Genomic DNA, 22,127 nt, shown 5'->3' on the forward strand with positions numbered 1-22,127 from the left:
ACACAGAATTCTCCTGCCTCTGTGTTCCAAGTGCTGGGCCGACAGCAATGTGCCACCATGCCTAGCTTACACTTAAATTCTTACTGAGTATTGTTTAGCTATTTTCTGGGGTCTCCTGTTCAATAACAGCAGTTCGAGAATGTTTTCTAGTATTCTGAATTTGTTTATTAGACTTTCCTATTAAAGCACTCAGAGCTATACCTTTTAAATAAAGTGAGTTTGGGTCAGTTTTACTAGGTATACCTTGTAGTGTGACAGTTCCATTTTCAAATATTCTGTAAGCATACCATTAACAAAGTGGGTTGCCAAAACACAGACAGGATAAAAAGGTGCAATTACCCAGCCAAGGATGTTAGGCGCTGTCTCTGAGCAGTTACTGCAATGAAGACGTCTAGAAAACTTATTGCCTCTAATTTGCACAACATCCCCTCCCAACCCCCATCTGTAGGTGTGAGCAGATCTTTAAGAGAGTTTGACATTTAGCTATAGAATGAAAACACTTTGGGGGCTCTTCTTAACAACCACAGCAAGTTTTTGTAGGTGATTTAGCAAATGTCAAAACTTTTCTTCTAACGACAGACTTGATTTATACAGCCAAGCTGGTATTTGCATCATCCAAATGCCTCATAACTTAGGTGACTCTCCCAGCATGTCAGCCCCATTACTACTCACCTTCAAATGCCCTCTGTCCCAGGAGGATGACCTGTAACTGCTCCCCTTTCTCTTCACATCTCCACAATACTTGACCTCTAACCTGTTCTGAAGTCTCTCTTCCTCCACCAGTCCTGAGGTCCAGGTCAATGGATATGTGTTGGCTTTCCTTTCCTTTCTCAAATCTTCTTACCACACAGAGAAAGCTCACTTACCTTCATAATTACATGTTTTGTTGTTATTCAATGATAAAAATAAGCTAATTAAACCCCTTTCTCAGTAAAATAGGACATTTATTGTATGTCCATTGCATTTGAGACCTAGCTTGGGGATGATGTTGAGAGATGCCTTAGCCACCTAACCTGAATATTCAACACAGTGGTAAAACCAAGAAAGACCATTTCTCAAAACAAGGTATAAGGAGAGAATGAACTATCCAAATAGCTGTCCTTTGGCTTACACATGCACTCAATGGATGCACTCTATGACATCGGTCTCTGTCTCTCTGTGTCTCTTTGTCTGTCTCTGTCCCTGTGTCTCTCTTTTTCTCTCTCCAAACAAATTCTGTCTCCAAATACATAATTAATCTGTATATACTTTTTATTTGCTCATTAAGTGTCAGCTTCCATTTCTTCCAGTAACAACACCCAGACTCACTTGGATCTTCTGCTTAATGCTTGTCATTTTGCTGTTATCAAATACCTCACAGGGTGAAAAAAGATCTGTTTTTTATGAAGGCTAGCCAATTAGAGCCTAGTATTCCTCTGGCCTCAGTGATCAGTTGAAATAATCATGTAGCTTCAGGAGAACCAGCCAGACCTAAGGCTGATGGTGACTAGAGACATTATTTTTCTTATTGAATTTGAAGAAAACTTAATTTTAGCATTATGGTCATTTCTAAGTTTCCTCTGCCTGAAACTACTTCTTACTAAACTAAAGGCAATAGGTTCGGAATTAAGCAGCTGTCAGACTGCAGAGTCATCAGACCAGAGACACAATCTGCCTTTGATTTCTCTTTTATTTTTTTCTCACAGTAATTTAATTTTTTTTTGTCATTTTTAATCGTGTGCAGTGCATTCCTCCCCTCCGTGAGTGATTGCAGTGAGATAAAGCCACCTGGTTATGGTTGGTAGATGGGATGATGTGGTTCTTCTCAGTCCACTGGTCCAGCATATCATCTCAAGATTCTGTCCTCGGAAGGCTACCAGCACTGCTCTCTACCTTTTCATTGATTTAGCAGCCATGGTTTGCAAGGCCGCCTCTTTGGCAAATGTGTGCTAAGTCCCTTCCTCCTGTGAAGCCATCAGTTATGCATTCTAGACATTTTCAACTGGCACAAACTTCAAACATTCAAATCTCAGAACACTTATATTTGGAATAGTAAACTAAATGCATCACCTCCTTTATCACCACCTATAATCTCTCACAAGTTTAAGCCATTAATTATGCACAATGATGTCACATTGTTCTCCTGAGGGAATAGAGCCCAGAGGTGTTCCAGGTCCCTTTATCTCTAAACTGAAAAACAATACATTTATTTTATCTTACTATCTCAATATCACAGGGATATTTTCTATTCAGCCATGACCAATATTATCACTTCTTAATATTTTTAGAAGAGATTTTTAACTCCCTTGCTTTACAACTGTGACATTTTTTATTATAAAAAGTCTCCTCTCTCTCTCTCTCTCTCTCTCTATATATATATATATATATATATATATATATATATATATATATTCATTCATGTGTATTATGGCTATGACTTTAATACTCAAGCTATGGCTTACATGTGACTCTTCTTTCAAAAGTCTCATGTGGAAGTTTACATTCCAAAGACATATTTCAGTGGTATTGAGGGAATAGAGCCTGGATCCTACTGTGGCCTTTGCAGGTACTGCCACTAAAATTGATTGGGTATAAATTCACTAGAGTTGGATGCCCATTATCTGATCTTGATGGCTTTATAAGAAAATGAAGAGGCTCACACAGTCTGACATTTGCACACTGTTCATTGCCATGTGCAATAGATGATCTTGGTTGTCACCTTGAATAAATATATTTTCAACTAAAACCTACACAGCTGGGCATGCCTGATAGGGGCTTTAGTATGTAGGTCATTTGAGGTGGGAGAACTACTCTAAATCTGTGTCATGCTTTCTGGTGACAGATCACGAAACAACACGGTAGAAGTAGAAGGAAGCTTTTGCCTTTTTCCTGTTTGCTCTTACTGTTATTGGAAAGTTCATCTACCCTGTTGCTGAGGCACTGCATTCCCAGTATGAAAACCTACATCTTTAGGATTCCAATGTAGACTGAGGACCAGCAGTTCTCTAACAATTACCCAGAACCTTAGTACTTGATTGGGGCTGTTGTGACATCCAGTCTCATGAACTGAGTAATTACTAGATTTTTTGCTTCTACAATGGAAGACAGCATTATTGGGCTACTGAGACCATAGCCTGTAAACTACTCTAATAAATACCTATGTGCTATGTGCCGCACTGTAACTCTGCCACAAAGATGGTCGTCACCAAGGCTATCCCGTAAACCATGCACCTCTATAACTATAACCCTAAATAAACATCTTTTTCTTTATAAAGGTGGTCTTTCTGAAGAATGTCTTTATACTAACAAAACCCAGGCTGACACATCCGTATGTATTTATGTTTAGAGGTATACTTTTATCATCTCACACCATGTCTTGAATTCCTTTTTACCTAAACAAGATTATATCTAAGTAACTCACAACACATTTTATGATTGACTCCTTGACTTTCTTTTCTTTTATTATCTTTGATAAATCACCAAATTTATCCAGCTAACTACACTTAACTAAAAACACTAGGTTGCAAACTGGAAGGAGAAATTTTATTGTAAGCTAAGAGGAGCAGAGAAAAAAAGGTATTGGTCTGGTCTGGATAAGTCAATGCCTAAAAAGAAAAAAGCAGTTAAGTATAGTCAGCATCAAAAGCAGAATGATTGACTCCTTGTTCCTACATGAATGGAAGTAGAATCCTGTGGCCCACAAAGCCCTCTGTAGGAGCATCACAACAGAGAACAACAATGTGTACATAATGGAGGGTACATACCTGAAGCTCAAGACACCTAACTACCTTCAGGAAGCCAAACCATCTTTGAAGAAATAAGCTTACAGGCATACAACTGAGAAAATTCTCTTTGTAAATTTTGATTGGCAAGGAGCCCTTCCACTGAGCCAGGTGTCCCATGGGAATCATGGGATCAAAATGTACAGTGCAGAACAATCAACCCTGAACCAAGCCTCACTCTTCTGCTCTCTAGGCTAAGGAGACCTAGCTAAAAATTAATCCTAAACTTGGAGGTAATGACTTGCTCACCATTGGAACCATGCTGGTGAGATCCTTAATCAGTAAGATGGACCATTCCTGCAAGATCCAGGGTCCTTCTGTCACACTCCCAATGCCTGTTCTTATATCTTCTCCTGTCTGCTGAATGGCTACACCTCTTAAAGTGCAGAATAGTTATCCCCTCCTCTGTAAAAATACCTTTATCTTTTCACTGGTTTGTCTCACACCTTCACTTCCAAAAGGCACCAGGAAGGACTTTCCCCAGACTTCGTTTGCTGTACTCTTGACATCTCAAGAATTTCGGTATGTCTGGCACATAGTAGGTACTCACAGATTTTTTTTTAAGTGATTAAATGAGATTAGATAGAATAAGCAAAGGTAGCAGGTCCAGAGAAAAAGTATACACAGGTCATTTTTGAGATCCTATTTGGGGTTTGATGGAAAATATATTGTAGAAATAGATTAGAGACATTGGTTTTATTTGAATAATGAGACATTGTTCTAAATGTGCAGTATGTAGAATCTGGTTGAAAAAAAAATGAAATACTTAAACAAATGTACTAGTAAGTTACTATTAAGAGAATATAGTGGAAATATATTTCTTGGTAAAAAAAAGTGCAGTTTAAATGTCAGTTTAAAGTACTGACATTTGACAACATCACATGGTATTGATTCTGGGAATGGGCTTGGTCTATTAGTGAAGATTTAGCTACTACAATAAAACCTCAAATCCAATGTCTCCCCACAGTAGAGATTTGATTCTTGTTCAATCAATGGGAATAGTTGCTGCTGGATGATTCTGCTCTATGTGATGACTCAGATACTCTGACTTTTAATTCATAAGTATACAATGTCAGAGTTATGAGGGGCTTTGCCACCTTTGTGATAGGAATTTGTAAGATGGCATTAAAGTAACGATGGAACAGATGAAGATTACTGACCACATTCAGCTGTGTAGCTATGTGACCATACTTAGTTCACAAAAGCATAATTGGAAGACATGAAGTGGTTTAATGATTACAGGTCACAGTCCATTCTGCCCTGTAAAAAAGGAAGAAAGAATCTAGAAAGAAAGGAAGGAAAAAGGAGGAAGTGGAAAAGAAAACAATGATAGAGAAAAAGAAAAACAGATATGTGTTTATACGAAGCAAATAAAACATAGTAGAAAATAATATTCCTAGCCTTATTTTTGCCTATCATAAGAAGTCTGCTCTAAAAAGATGTGTGGAAAGTTACAAAAAGCTTTAACGTTATTTTTCAACTCTACAAATGGTTGCTATGTACTCATCCAAGTTGACAGGATGATTGGAAATTGGTGATTCTATTCTGACCACCACAACCACCGACAGCATCATCATTATCATCATCACCAGCAGCAGCGGCGGCAGCAGCAGCAGCATTATATATAATCACTGTCATCATCACATCTTCATTGCACGTCTAACATGATGTATATTTCACTGCACCAGGTAACAGAGTTTCAAGGAGCCATAAAGGCCTTGAGGAGCTTATAGTCTAGTTTGGAAGTCAGAGTAACTACATTTAGAAGGTAAATCACAATGCAAGATTGCATGTGCTTAGTGCTAAATGAGCAATGGTGATAGCCTGGCGAGATGGGCCTCTGCAAGACAGATGTAATGAACGTCCTTCATCAGAGAATCAGAAGAGATAACAACCAAGAAGGCTTTAAAGGGATAGAGGTCTCCTTCACTTTATAAGTATGGCAGCTGCTTTATAAAAATGACCTCCTCCATGATGATATAGGAGTCTCTCCTTGAGCCTGGGTTGTCCCTATGACTTGCCTTTCAGTCAGAAAATATGAGAGAAGTTGTAATAAATCAGACACAAACTCTAAAAAGACCTTACAACTCCTGTTCAGGACTCTTAGAGTTTTTCTCTAGGGAAAGTCAGCTGTTGGATAAGAAAGACGGCCATGTTATGAGGAAGCTTCTGCCAGACACTTGGGGTGTCTGTGGGGAAGAGGGATGCTATGACAGCCTAATTTCAGTTCAGACACTGGGCATGTGAATACAGTAGTCATCTTGGATGTCTACCCAAGTCACTTATTCCTGTGACTCCATCTTCTGCCACTATCTGCCTTACAAGCACAGCAGTGAGAACTTCCTGTCTGAGTCCAGCCAATCCATGAAACCATTGTTGCATTAAGCTGCTAAGCTTTGGAGTGGTGGTAGAGAGCATATGGTAACCAAAACAATGAGAAACTGAGACAACACAGGCTACGGAGTCTCCCTAATGACAGATAGCATGACAGAATCATCTGCCATCACTATTGTGCCCTTGTGTCACCTGTACTCTTGAAGCCAGGCCTTTTTAAGTTTTAATGGACTTTAAAAGGGATTGCTGCTCCATCTCAGATTCCTAGGTTCCACTCCTCCAGTTATTCTGGTCAAGCACTTCTGAGGCAGGACCTATGAGTTTGACCTACAGACAAGCTCCCAGGTGATAGTGAGGCTGTTGGTGTGTTGACCACACTTTGGGTAGCGTGCTGAAGTCCAGGCCTCAGAGATCTCAGTGCAGGTTAGGCAAACAGCATCTGCTTACTTCCCACTGTGCTTCTTCCCAGTTTCTTGTTTGCTGCATTTCCCCGGGTATGTAATTGAAAAGCACAAAGTGACAGGCCTTGTTCAGAATGTGCCCAGTTGTAGCTGAGTCTGGCTTTTGCTTTTCCATTTGTAGGCTGCAGAAGCCCATATAGTCTGAAATCTAGAAACCCTTATCTAGCTGTTTTCTTCAGGCATGACAGTGCCAGTTTCATAACCTGGTTACCAGAAGCAATTAGGGGCATCATCCAGATTTTCAGATCCATTTCCCATGGAGACACATGTTGGGAATCTCCCATGGTGAATTTAATTAGCAGAAAATGTGGCTAAGCCAGTGACTTGCTGTGTAGATAAGAGGCATGACTGCCCAGTGATAACAGCTCCCCTTTCTTTAATAATGGCAAGTTCCCCAAAAGGGGTAATGGATCTCAGCCGGACATCAGGTGGGGCTCTGTGCAGCCCGATTTCATATACCCAAACAGCTCACACATTTGCCTTTCTCAATTGAAAGAACTTACTTCAGCAGAGACACCAGCAAGAAAGAATAACAGGTTGCAAAGGACAGTGTCAGGCATTTCCCTAGTGTGCTGAGGCCTGTGTTGTCCACTGCAGATGTTTTAGATGAGATACAGGAATCATATTTACTTTTGGAATTGCTCTTGTAGGTTATCTTATGAGTATTTATATTGCATATCCATTGCAAATGTGCTATGAATTTGTTTTAGGTAATCTCTGTATAAAAACACTATATTTATAGCCTTTCATTGTGGGAGAGTTTGAATATAACCTTGTTAGGATTAATGAAAGTCACAGGCAGACATTTGTCAAGCATCGGTGGGTGAATAGACCCCTCCTATGCAGAATATCCATGCCGTCTATTACAATACCCATTAGATAGGATGCGAGAAATTGATAGAATATGTTCCTTGTATTATAATTCTATATGAGGATTAATGGATACATTAAGTGCCATATGGTATAATTTGACATTGACTAAAGCTATCGATAAACAGAGAGTTTTAAGTGTTCCCCAGTGTTTCTGATTTGAGATAATTGATTGATGAGAGGAATATAGTCAGGACTTTTGCAGTAATGGGGCCCAGTGGGTTGTGGTGGGTGGCTACAGTCTTGTGGAACTGTCACATCTAAGGAAAGGATTTAGCTACAAAGGAGGAAAAGCTGGGTGAGTTTGTGAACATTTCTGTATTTTTTATCATAATACCTCCTCATACAATCAGAAGCAGCAAAATATGAAGAAATTTGCCTTTTAAAACCCAGTATTTCCAAAGTAAAATAGTTTTATTAAATATATTCTCAGTCCTACCCTTAGAATCAAACCCTGCCAGAAACGCCATATTTGTTTTAATTTTTATTGACCACCTGTATTCCTCTTCCTTTTTCTAGCCTACTCAACAGCATTAATCTTCTACGTCCTCTCCCTTATTTGGGAAATCAGTACTTTCACCTTTACTTTTCATTGGTTAGAAAGTGATTACATGAACAAAAGCTTGCTGAGCTGTGGGTTTTGAGATCAGAGATTCCAGTCACATGGGTGCTGGAATATCTCAGGAGCACATAAAAGTCCTATGGCCAGGCAAATTGGTCATATAAAATAGGTTGAAGCAAAGGAAGGTGTCTGTGAATCTCACCCGAGTGTTACAGAGAAGGGTACGTGAAATGTTAAAGGGAGACCGACTGGCAGTTCTCTCAAGGAGTTAGAAGATTTGGGTAATGCACTACTTCAATAGACATGACTTCCCAATCTGTGCACATGAGGATTATTTCAAAGAGATTTACCTTTACTAGCTGCTGAATAGAGTACAGCTGCTGACAACTGATCAGAAAGCCTATCTGCTTGTTGATGCACCTGAGATGTACTCCACGAACTTAAGATGGGGCTATTGGAGGTGTAGTCAAGAAACATGGCCTTCTCTGACTTCAAGGTTTATCTGTTTTGCTGAACCAATGTGTTTCTTTTCTCAGTAACCTTTTCCAGAGTGTTTTTTTTTTCTTCTCAAGCTTGAAAGGGCTATAAATGTAGTGTGGAAGATGATGGAAGGAAAAGCATTGCTATTTATTTATGTGGTGGGGGAGGGGTGGGGTGCACTGTGTCTGTTCCTGTGAAACTGTAGCAGACTGAGCTTCTACATCAATTGGTACAACAAGGATGAAACTGAATTTGAATCCAGAACCTTCTCAGGAAGGAGGGTACTCCTTCAGTAGCCACCCTGCCCTCCCCAAAAACCATGTAAAATGCCCCCAAAATCTAATTTTAAATAGAATCAAGAACTCTAATTTTCTCACATTTAGCACATTTAACTATCATAGATGTTCTGGTTATTTTAATCAAGGAAAAAAAAAAACAAATTTGAGGTTTTCGTTTGTTACTACTGGGAAATTTGATTTATCTGTTTTGAGCAGCCATCTGGAGTAAGTTTCTTCATATTACGTGTCAGGCATATATTTATGCCATAAGATCAAAATCCCTAAATTGCATCCTTTTGAAATTTTAGGCATTATATAATGACAATTCCCAACACCACAATGAAGTGATTACATGGCTTTCAAAAATGGAAACATTGCACAACAAAAAGATGACTATGTATAATGAACAAGTTCATTTACTCCAATATAAATGTGTGGTGAATCATGCGGTGCATACATAATGAGCTGAGATGAATCTTCTGTCATTAGAAATACAATTATGGAATATTGAAACTTCCAAGGTCTAAGAAAAGTAAATAGGTATATTGTTTTTATCCGGTCCAAACCAGATAACAGTTCATTTGTTAAAAGTATTCCTTAATTATGCCATGATTAAATCAAGTAACTTGTCATTGACAAATGCAAAAAAAATATTGATAATGTGCATGCTCATGTATGCCTTTTTCAGTGAGAGTTGTGTTTGCCCTGGTCAGCTCTATGTTTTATGCAAAGTACCTCAGGATATTTTCAGCCTTAATACTGTCACCGTTCTACAGAATCTTGCTATCTTTCTGAGAGCACCATTCTCCATATGCTTTCCAGTCTCCCTACAAAGTCCAGTTCACGGGAAAAGATCAGAGGCACACAGCCAGACAAAAGGATGACGTAATGGTAATAGAATATCCACTCTGTCTGCATGTGGCATACAAAGTCCCCTTTTCAGTTACAACTGAACCAACATGACTTCTGCTTCTAAAACTGCTACTTACTATCTGACCTTAGGTAAATTACTTTATCTGTCTGTGTGTTCTTTTATAAAACAGAACATCTCTAACATCCTCCTAGGGTATGCTGAGGATTTAATGAGGTACTTTCTGCATTATTCTTGATATAATGTGATGCCCATGATGGCCCAATAATGTTAGTTCCTTTTTTCTGCTTTAATGCTAGTCCTTTTATTTTGCTAACTGCAATCCAGTTTCTTGGTCAAGGCAATTAACTTCCCTGTTGTATCAAGATGTTTCAACTACAAGCCACCAAGTCCACATTCCCACTGTGAGTGAACAGTGGGAATGTGTACTGCGTCACTTATCAACAAATCTAGAAATAGTGTATCCAAAGATGTGACAGTGGCCCACTGATGTCATTAAGAATCCTTTCATTTGCCCTGCATTGTTACCTTACTGGATTCTTGTTATGATTACAGGCTGGCTGTTAGAGTTTCAGGCATCACAAGTAGCCATGGCAACATCCAGCTGAATAAAAGAACAATGATTCTGCCTTGAATATCTTTTCAGCAATACAGTTTTCTCTAACCCTAACTAGTCTCTAGATTTGTGGCCAGGTTCCACTGGCCAAAATTGGACTTTGCTTGGAGAGAACTTTTGGAAAGTAAGTAGGTCTTCCTGCCTTTTTATTTACATATTTTCTCAATAGGGAGTTAGATAGATGGCTCAGAAGATAAAGGCACTTGAGAAGCCAGCCTGATCATGTGAGTTTGATCCCTAGAACCAATATGGAGGTGGAAGGAGAGAACCAGCTCCACAATGTTATCCATGGCATGTATGTCAAACACACACACACACACACACACACACACACACACACACACACACACACTGAGAGAGAGAGAGAGAGAGAGAGAGAGAGAGAGAGAGACAGACACAGACCTAAATAAAGAAAATGCCTTTCTAAACTTCTTCCAAATTACCAGGTAGGTGGGTTTCATCTCACTAAAGCTTGTTACAGGAAAATGTTGGAGCTTATGCAAGAACTTGAGAGTTTTTCTTACTTTCAGCTAAAAGCAGGGCATAGCTACCTGAGTGTTCAGAATGGAGGAATATCATTGGATAAAGAGTTACACAGACAAGTGAGTGATAATACCCTTTTGTCATCCTGTGACCCAACAAGAAGATATTTGGGATTTGGGGAGGCCTCTAGCTGATTCTAAAGACACCACATACTTGTGTAGATTCACTTATTCTACAAAGATTCATCACAAATCTACTGTGAGTAGGCATTGAATTGGGTGCTGGGGGCTGATGAGGACAAGATAGTCTCTGACATAAGAAGTTTCTGACATAGAATGCATAAGAGAAGCAGCTATGTGTAAATGTGCTTTATTGTTCTATTTCAACCACCTGTTATGTGATATAAGGTGCTGAGTCTGAGAGATGCTGCTATGTGTGTATGAAGGGAGGGTTATCTGGATGTTTCGATGATGGTATGGAAACTGAAGTCAGTAAAGTCGGGAACAGACCATTCCCAGACACAGTAGTAAGATATCCCTCCAGTGCATCCTTCACTCCATGCTTCGAGTATAACATACCCTGTGTTGACAACAGATGGGAAAAGAGAGAAATCCAAGACACTTCTCTCTTTTTTACAGGGGAACTATATGAGAAATAGGCATGTACTTCCCCCCCTCCCCCCCCACCAAAGTAGTAAGTATTAGATGGAAAATTTGGCATAGGAACCATGACATAGTTGGTGCAGAGTCTCTGCCCTTGTAACTAGACAGCCTGCCTTCTTATTGCCTCAAGGAGCCTTCTAGTTCTGAGATCTAGGGTTCACAGTTACAGGTTACATTAAAAAAGGATCCGTCTTAACTACTCTTCATTAGAAGCTGCCATGTTGGAAGCGGCAATGCTACATTACCAATTATTTATCTATTAGCCTCTACGTTACTACTCACAGAGCTAAGTCTGATCAGGGCTGGAGAAAGGATGGAATCTTATAAATTGTTCATGCAGAGTCTGAGAAACCACCCAAGTGGATTTCCTGTGTAGATGTTTGCTTCTAGTGTGAGTCAGTTCCAAATCCCATGGAAGGCTTCATTATGTCAGAACCTCAATCCGCCTCTCCTGATGTCCCATGACAAATTTCTGCCTTTAAAAACAAAACATATCTTAGTTTTCACATTTATCCAAATCAACCCATGTCTTCAAGGTACCCCTTTGATTTTTATTTTCATAATCTTTTTCTTTGGAATCCTGTACGAATTAAGTAAACTTTCAAAGATTTGATTTTCACTGTTGGTCACAAGGATAGTTCTGGCTTGGGTGTTTCTGGTTTTAGAAATGTGGTCCCCAACGCAGTGGCACTCAAAGTAGAACCCATCCGAGGTTCTTAGAGCATACAGACCCTACCTTAATGAGTAGGTATGTATGCCAGAGTAGGCGGGGTTCTTATAAAAGACAAGGAACTTTGAAGCAGAGAGCAGCCCTGAATAGACATGGATTATGTGAGCATTAGGAACTGTAAAGCAAATAAATTTATCATCACACATCTTAGTATTCTCTTACAGAAGAATCCAACAGACCAAGAAAATGGCCTACTGGAAGCAGTTTTCCAGAGCTGCTCACACACTCAAATGAGCTCCTTTAAGCCACACATAATTTTTTAACTCCAAGTCCGTTGGTCTACTTAGAAATATAAACTTCACATTAGAAATAGCTGGGAATTATTTTTTTAAATTATGATGTCCAAGACTTACTCTATACCAATTTAAATAATAGTCTACAGAGCTTTTCTAATATATTCCCAAATGACTCTTACTTGCAGCTTAGGTTGAGAACCATTGTCTAAGCTGACCTCTATTCAAACATTAATGAGTATACCAAGCTACTGAGGTCCTGGGGGAAAAGATCAGATTTTGGGCTTGATATATCCGGGATGAAGCCTGAGATTGAAACTTTAACAAGCTCCCAGGTGATGCTATACTGCTGGTCCATGGTCCATATCTTGAGTAACGCCAGGAACCCAGAAATAAGCTTGTCATTCTGGTCCGGAATATTGTTCCCATCAGACCAGTATAATTGGATAATATCCCCATAGTTTGATAGGATACAGCTTTTCTAGATGTGTTCACAAAAGTTGATTGCACTGAAATTACCCATGTATTTTCTGTCCTCTATTTCTTTATGTTATAAATACACAGCAAGAAGGTCTGCGGCCACAGAGGGAGAACTTAGTATCCCAATCTGGGCAAGCTATCTCAGTAACTAGAATTAACAGAGGCCTTGCTGCATGACTGATGGATCTGACTGGAAGCTACTGGAGGCATTGGCACCATGGAATGCTAAGGCTTCTTCTATCCTAAGATACCATCAACACCTGGTACAACTCAACAAGCAGGGACTGCCTGGGTCTCTAGAAACATCCCATCTTAAATGTAACATTCATGGCCTAGAGGTGGCCTGAAGTGGGATGGTTTGTTTGAACCATCCAAAATATCGCTGGAGTCCCAAGAATTTGCATTTAACCAGCTCCCAAGTGATGTTCTATCCTTGAGTAGAACTCTTGAAAGTCAGCGAGGGAACATTGGCATGGAACATCAACTTTGACTGTTTCAAAGCAAGCTCAGAGGTGACTCACTTCTGGGGAATGTAAGAAGAGGACCAGCATAGGATGGAGGATAATTTCTTTTGTTTCCAATGGCACCAACATAAAATGGAGAACATAGCTGAAAGAAACACTGTGGGAGACACTGTAGGATATTGGGGTACTGAGTATTCGGATGCAAGGGATGGGAGGGTGTTCTTAAATAGCTTTGGTTATTTAAAAGTGGGTGGGTGAGGACACCTTATTTCGAAGCTGCAAGCGCGCTTTCCCAAACCAAGCTGGAGAATGCTTAGTTCTATACACTGAATCTTCCAGCCTCATAGAATGGGCATCTTTACTAGGAAGACAGATCTGTGGAGGCAAGTTTTCTTCATCACCAGAAGGGCTCTTGAGCCTGCTGTGGTTTGACCACATTGGCATCCAGACAAGCAGTATCCCTGGATCTTCTCTGTGTCTGGCTTCTGACTGCTTTTACCCTCCATCTTTAAGACAACTTCTCTCTTCTGTTTCAAAATATTACCTCTCCAATGTACATGTTGGATTGATGTTGGCATTAAAGAGATGCTTTGAGTTGAAGGCCACAGTTCCTTTCTTTAGGGTTCCTTCCTCTCTGTAGTTCCCAGTGTGGCAACTAAATTTAGAGTACACATGTGGAATGGGAGGAAGGGATCCAGTAAGAATTTCTTTGGGATCTCCTGTTCTCTCCTAGAGGATTTTGAAACTACCTCTGTTCATACCACCATTGACCACTGACTCTGCCCCAGCATCCTCTGATCATGTCTCTAACCCTAGATAGGACTTCTCATTGTGATGTTTGCTGTCTTTCTTTTTCAGTGGTGGTGACAAAGGGTAATTGTTGTTTGAGTCAAGAAATCTTAAAGATTGTCCTTAAGCTGGAAAATTGCTCAGTGGTCAAGAGCACTTACTACTCTTGCAGAAGACTCAAATTTGGTTCCCAGCACCACATTGTGAGCTCACAAACACCCATAACTCCATTCCCAGGGTATCTTATACCCTCTTCTGGCTTCCACTGGCACCAGGAACTCACATACATACAGGCAGGTACCCACATATACATGTGAAATAAAAACAAACCAACGGAGTAAAAACAAAACAAAGCAAAAATCCCAAACCAACCAACAACAGCAAAGCTACTAAAAACCAACCAAACAAAAAACACACCCAAACTCCCCTTTTGTGCCATAAGTAGGGTCCTTGAACAAAGCTGAATTAGAAGCTCCTGATGGGTTTTGCCAATACAGGGGCCTGGTTGCTATAAACAAACATCCCATTGGATTATCTTCTCAGCCGGTCCAATAGGAAGGTATGTGCTTATTTCCCTTGATGACAGATTTCCTCTCATTAACCTAAGCCCAGAAAGGCTCATTTCCCTCACTATGGTTCAGAAAAGGCCCAGGAAGTCACTTCCTTTTTACTCCCAAATCCTCCAGATTCTCCAGCATTTGGTTCGGAAAAAACAAACAAAACAAGTTTACTCTACTCTCTATTAAAAGAAGAGAAAATTTTACAAAATGACAACCTTACAAAACTTTACAAAACAACAACAAACCAAAACAAACATTTCTGGTTTTGCAGATGAAGTCCTGGAGTTCCCACCTCCTGGGTTTTTTAGGTCCGAAATGGGACTCCTTGGCTACTTTGGAATTAGTGTTCAGTTCTCCACTCTGCCCTAGGTTAGGTGCGCACGTCTCCCTCCCCAGGGGTTCATGCTTTAGTTTCAGTGGGAGAGAATTTGGTGGGAGGAGATACTGGCAATAAATAGACAGATCATCAGCATGTCTCATGTGAGCACCCAATGCTCTGTGGGCCCTGGGATCTACAACAGTCAAGACCTGCATACAGCCTGCTTTGCCTTTCTCTCTCCCCTTCCCCCACCTCTCACCTCTATTCTCTTTCTACAGCTCTAGCAGGAGGGGCAACTGGGTGAAGACATTTATTTCACTCTGCATTTTTCCAAATTCAGAGGAAAGCCATCTCCAGCAATCCCTCAGTCCTTGCTCTCAAGAGGATCTAAAAGTTCTTTGCTTTCCTTTTTTTCTTTTAATTTTTTAAAAGCTCAAGCCAAAGTAAAAAGTAAAAGATTTGTATTTTCAAGCTATTTCTCTTAGATATGGTTTTAGATGTGGATGTTGTGAGGATGGGATGCTAATGGAGTCTTTTTTATGTCTAAAGCTACTGTAGAGGTGTCAGGACAATGTGCAGGCGCTGCAAATGCCTCTGGAACTTAGCATAGAGGCATGTTTCAAACAACAGTACAACAGAAAAGGCAAATCTGTCTGCTTCAGCTCACTGACTGCCATTCCCAATGCACGCGCAGTCTGTGTGTATTGAAAATGTTTCCACCAGGCAAGCCGGAAGAAAAAGGGCTGCAAATTTGAGAAGCAAACTGTAAAAAACTGAATGTGGTTGGCCTCAGCACAGTGAGGCTCAAGAAGGGGACTTCTTGAAAGCCAGAGCAGCAGGAAGCATTTAGATAACAAGCTTACTCTAAATAGGTTATTGCACTGGGGCATCTTCCAGGTGATCAATTAGTGTAGGCATCACAGGAGGCTAGAACCTGGCTTTCTGGAGAGTTTCAACATGAAGCTTATTTATCTCAGTCCATCTTTTTTACATTTTCCATCTGGAATGCTCTCTATTGACTTTTGTTACTTAACTTGATTTCTGTTGCTCCTGTTGGCATCGTTTTTAATGAGAAGCCAAACTTCTAGCCAAAAAACTTCTTGTGTGCTTCTAACAGATCCATTCATTTCTGTTAGTTTATCTTAATTTTATAGAGACATGATTTACACCATGACATTTCCATATGCACATATGATATACTTTGATCATATGATGTACTTTGATCATTTTTACCCTATTGCTTTTTCTTATAACCCACATCCTGTTTCTGCTCTTCATGTGGTCAAGAGTTCCCTTTTACATTCATGCCCTCAATGCCCATATTAAGCACCTTGTCTTGGTGAAGACTTTGCTTAACATTATGATCTCCAGTTGCATCTACTTTCCTGCCAAGGCTGTAAATTTGACAGACACAAACACAGATGTATGCATGCTGTGTTTTCTTCATCCAGTCTCCTGTTGATGGGTACCTTGACTGGTTCCATATATTGTCTATTGTGAATGAGTCTTCAATAAACAAGGATATGCAGTTATCCCTTCTAAATGCTGGTTAATTCCTTGAGGTATATACCCAGCCAGGAGATAGCTGGGTCTTATTCTACTTTTATTTAGTTGTTTATCTTTGCATGTTTGTGTGTGTGTGTGTGTGTGTGTGTATGCATGTTAGTGTGCATGTGCATGTGCATGTAGACCTACATTTGTGTGTAATGCAAACACAAGCAAGTCAGAGGACAACTTCCCAGAGTTGGTTTTCTCCTTCCACCATATGTGTTCTAGGGACCTAAGTCAGGTCCTTAGACTTGGCAGCAAGTGCCTTTACATACTGATCCATTGCATATACTCCTGTTTGAACTTTGTCAGGAATCTCCATGGTGATGTCCATAACAGCTCGACTAATTTACATTCCCAGAGTGTCAGGATGCACCAGCATCTCTTAGCATATTTTCTTTGCAAAATTAAAGAGCACAAAATGGTTAGGAGCCCTGGAATGCTGCCCTCCAGGTTCTAGTTTTTCATGTAGATGTTGATAATGGAAGCTCTTATTTGTGAAAACGGTGGTATATCATTTTTCTTGTTGTACATTCTATTTCAACAAAAGATAAAACATTCAAACTTTAGCACAAAGAAAGAACACATTACTATAAGTTTCATTCGTTTGGTTTATACAAGAGAGTATTTTATAATTAATTTTATAAGTATTTTATAATTAATTTCAGAAGCAGGAAAGCGTCATGGACTCTGGCAAGGGTATATGAGTACAGGGACTATTTGAGATGAAAAGAACCTAAGTAAATTATAACCTACTATCCCTGCTTATTAAGGAAAGGGAGAGAGTTGAGACTTTAATGATTTAATCAAGGAAGCCTGGCTGGAATGTCGGAAATGCATTGAGATCAGGCCATCCTCTCTGTTCCTCTATTTGTGTAGCACCATAAAGGACATCTACCATACAACAAGAGCTAATATTCATTGGCCACTAAATACTGTAGTCACTATGGCCTTGAAGAAGAGAGTAAATAGCCCTAAGTTTCTCTTGCCAGGCTTTCTTATGCAATTATGAGTATACTATTTTTCTTTGGTTTGAGAGCCAACATTGTCTGTAGGACAATAGGGATTTCACCAAACCTTAGAATAACAGTAAAACAGTCGGCAAAGAGGCTGCAAAAAAACCTTGTTCAGCAGACAAAGACCTCTCTGCCTTTAAGTAGAGGATACAGGCTTCTGTGTGGAATCAAAATAAATGAAGAGAGGTGATTTCTTGACAGCATGTCCCTAGCCCCCATCAGCTGAGAGAAACAATAGTTTCCAGATAGCTAGCTAGTACCTTGCACAAAAGCCAAATACTTTTCTCCAGAATTATGAGCTAGCTTAGTGTTCTGTGGAAATAGGCACCCTCCAGATCATTCTGTGATCATTCTGATGATGAGGTTTACACTAAATGCTGCCATTACTGTGCTATAATGTGTGGAAGTAATTTTCTTTCAGCGTTGGGGACCAGAGAGAACTTGTTTCGTGCCCGTTATTAGTCTACATTCAAGAGAAATTCATTTGCTGGAAGAAAGTTATTAAAACAACCTAATGCAATATTTGTGTGAGAAATAATAAAGTTGATAAATTATAGGTGAGCAAGGGCAGAGTTTCTCTGTATTTTCTTCTGGAACCCACTACAGATTGTTAGCATTTATTGTGTTGTAACTTCTTAGATGGATGGTTTGTCCATTTGGTATGGGATTAAAGATGCTTGCTTTTAGCAAAGAGGCCAAAGCACAGTTGAAAGATTGGTCACTGCTAGATTATTACCATGTATCATGACACCATTCATGTACGTGTGTGTCTCTGTGTGTGTGTCTGTCTGCGTGCTCTCAAAGTGAGCAAAACTTGATTTTGTTAAAACAAATCAATTTTTAGTTCACCAACAAGAGGTTCTTTTTTGGGACTGCTGACTCTAACTGGTATCTTCACACAGTATTTAACACTCTGTCAAAGATAGTCTAAGATAAGTACACAAGTAATTTTATCTTTTCTTGATTTTTGTGATGAAATGCACTGTTTTTTTTTTTCAAATTTCTTTGAGAATCTTTTTTTATATTGCTAGATTTTTTGGACTCTCCAGGAATTTTCCATTATGCAAACATTTTTCCCTTTGGGATATATACTTTCTTTTAAAAATAATACTTTTACAAATTCCTCTGACAATTTTGTACAGTATATTTTGATCTTCCTGACACCTGTTTCTCCTATATGTACCCTTTCCATCTTTACCTGCTGGGTCTAGCCAACTTTGAAATGTTCTCCCTTTTTCAATGAATTCAGTTTATGTTACCCAACTAATTAATCTTGGGACTGGAGCCTGCCCTTGACCTGGTAGACCCTTGAAGTGTCAAGTTCAATTTTCATTAAAGAAAATTGATTTTTCCCTCTCTTAGCAACTATCAAATGGCAATAGTTCCTCAGCTGCTGGTGGTATTTCAGGGTACCCTCCCCACCTTCATGCTGGGATGTTGTCTGGCTTAGGTTTGTGCAAGTGCTGTGCATGACAACTGCAGTGAATTCATATGTGTAAGTACCCTATTACTGATGATTCCATCAGCTCCCTAGCCTACTACTTCCCAAACTTCAGCCAGCATACATAGAATCATCTAAGAACTATTGAGATACATACGTTGTGGGCTTCATCTCCAATTCTAAGTCAGTAGCTCAGGTAGAGTACAAGAAAGTACATTTCTTAGTCTTTTAGACGGTCTGTGGCTGTAATCACAGTGGTGTCACTGTACAAATCAGATGTTTACATTGAGATATGTAACAGCAAGTACTAAATCTTTCTTCAAATTCTGGTAGAAGGCTTACTGGCCAGCTTTTAGGGGTCTCAAGAATAGGATGAGCTTTGCCATTGTCCCCCTTCTTATTTCCTTCCTGTGTCTACTATCTATGCCTCTTTTATTCTAGGTATCCTAGCATGAGATCTTAGGGTCTACTTGCCTGACTGTCTCATCTTTAGTTTTCGCCCCATTGAATATCAAATCCAGCACAGCTAGCTCATTTTTCCAATGACCTTTTGCCTCCCCAGTTTGTCACATACTTCTGTGGTTCTAGAGGTCTTTTCAACACCTACCTTGTTTATGCTGTCTGTCCACCACTCTTCCTAAAATGCCTTTGGTCTAAAGTTGCTTTCTCAGCCTGTACCATTTTCACTTATGACACAGATAAAATCTCTTATAGGTCATAGAGGGGTAGAGAGCTGGGTTACATTATATTAAAGCCTCTGGCCACTCAGATTTATAGAGGAAACTTAAAATAACCTAGTCTTTCGATAGGAAATTCTTAGGGTAATTTGAGGTAGGCATTAATTCTTTTGTGTTAGCACCATTCCTCTCATTCTGAGACTCATTTTCAGCCAACCTTAACTGAATAGAAGTAAAACCACATTCCACTTGCTAGTGTTAGTCTTACATTTTACCCCTTGCCCACACTATCCTTTAAATAATAAGATGTTCTTAATGGTATGGAGATGACCTTTACATGGGTTGAATAAACCATGCTAATTATAGACTTTTAAATTTAACAGGGAAAGAGAAAAGGAAGATATTACAATATTGGAATAAAACTATAATATTAACTACCCATTTCCATTGCTGTTTGCTTTGTGTATTGACAAACTTAACTTGCCAAGGGCTAAAAATTGATTTGTCCTGCCTCATTTCCATTATAGTTAAAGTCATTATGTGGAACAACAGGAGCTTTTACCAACAAGGAAAATGTATCTATCTTCACAATTAACTAGGAAACTGGCATTTAAGGAATTCAGACCACTGTGTCCTTAGTGTAGAGAATATAATTGTTAAAAATGTGATACTATGAAATGGCAAGTCCCAAACACTTAGTTAACCTTTTCTGTGCTCTGACAGTAAGGTTAGATTGTATATCCCTTGCATTGAGAAGCATAAATATAGCCTGACTTTTCCTTCTAGCTCATTAGTCAATACACATCTATTGAATGTGGTATTATGAAAAAAAGGTTATAAGAAACGTACAATTTCTTATTAAAAAGATCTACTATTTGAGTGGGGAGAAAAGCCACATGGATAAAACAAAAGGCAAAAGTGAATATCCTGCAGAAAGAGAGCACATAAGGATGCTCTGCCTATAAGGGCAGGGAAACATGTCTTGGATGATATTAAGTGAAGAAGGAAGTGAAAAACAGTGTGTGTTGGAGAAAGAAGAAAGGTATCCAAAAAAGAGTGCTCTGTTGTGATCTTGAATGTTTTCTGGAGAGTCACTGGGGACCTGCCTATCATGGGGTTACCTGGGATGATTGAAATCGGAAGGGTTGGCAGCAGAGGCATCTTTATGATGGTAGTGCCACAATGATGCCCTAGTTTTGAGAAGGTAAACTATGTAATGTAGAATTGTGATGACTTCTCCAGGAAGAATTGTGTCTTCCCTGGAGCTGGTGAGAAAGAAGGGATTGATACAGAGCCATGTTGAAGCAGCTTGTGATGGATTGCCATGGACTTTTCAGAAAAACTTCGTTAGGCTGTTAGCTGGGAGTCTACAGCAAGGACTCTAGGTGAGCAAGGACTGCAGGGGAAAGAAGAAGAAGCAGAGTGAGGCAAGGGATGAAGTCAGGGAATGAAAGGTTTCTACAAAGACAGGGCCTGTTCCCTTGGGTGTTTAGAGTTTAAATTAAACCCAAAGTTTGTCCTAGACTGAGAAAAATGGGTCAGGCCTTTGTGTCTATTAAACATTTGTCACCTACAATTTGCCTCCAGGTGCAGCATGAGACGTAACCTCCCAGGGTGTTTCACAGCAGATGGCTTCTGTCTGCTGGAAGCGATTCTCCAGAAAGAGGGCAAGTCAGAAGATGGCAGCCTATACTCTCAGCTGCTTGGGGAGGAGAGTACACATGCTCAGTGGGTAGGGCACTGCCCAATTTGCTTCATGCATCTTATGCTCCAATAAAAAAAAAAAATAGAGCATTGAGTCTTCTTCCTCCCCATTAGAGAGTCTTCTTCCTCCCCATTAGATAATCTCCCAAGCCAGCTATGGCACATAATTAGAAAGTAAAAACAGTGTAATATTCTTAATGTCTTTCCTCTGCCTCCTTTTCCAAAGAGCTACTACTTTCATATACTTATATGCCAAAGCCCCAATCTAAATATTAAGACAAAACTTGGATGTATTCAAGCTAGCATCCATAGAAAAGGTAAAGAGACCTTGGAGGCTAAGCTCTCTCACCTACCTCACAAACCACAGTCCTGCATGTTTGACTTAGGCACAGAATTTACTGTGTCATTGCCTGGAAGGACCATTAGAGAGGTGTTTTACATGTTGGAAGACATTTTCTTATTTTTCTTGTGATATATGTGCAAAAGCAAATATATCTCAAATTCTCTTGATATAAGTTGGAAAATATTCCACCTGGAATTTTAATATTCTGAAGAGTCAAAACAGAACTTCTAGGCTAGGAAGTTTATAATCTTAGCTGTACTTCAGAATCACCTGGGAAACAAAGAAAATAAAACAATACCCAGACAGATTAAACAGGATCTTAGGCGAGGGAGGAAGTAGAACAGGAATCCCCATATTTTAAAGCCTCAGAAACTGGGCAGGGTACTATATGACTTCAATCCCAGCATTCTGGAAGACTAGACAGAAATATCATGACTTCAAGACC

General features: G+C 39.6%; 1 long non-coding RNA gene across 1 annotated transcript in view; it reads left to right on the top strand.

The window, feature by feature from the left end:
• Nucleotides 1-22,127, top strand: part of LOC143441449 (uncharacterized) — a 138,263-nt gene that overhangs the window by 21,503 nt on the left and 94,633 nt on the right. The gene's annotated exons all lie outside the window — the stretch shown is intronic.

Source organism: Arvicanthis niloticus, chromosome 2 (assembly GCF_011762505.2).
Source record: "Arvicanthis niloticus isolate mArvNil1 chromosome 2, mArvNil1.pat.X, whole genome shotgun sequence".
NCBI lineage: Eukaryota > Metazoa > Chordata > Mammalia > Rodentia > Muridae > Arvicanthis > Arvicanthis niloticus.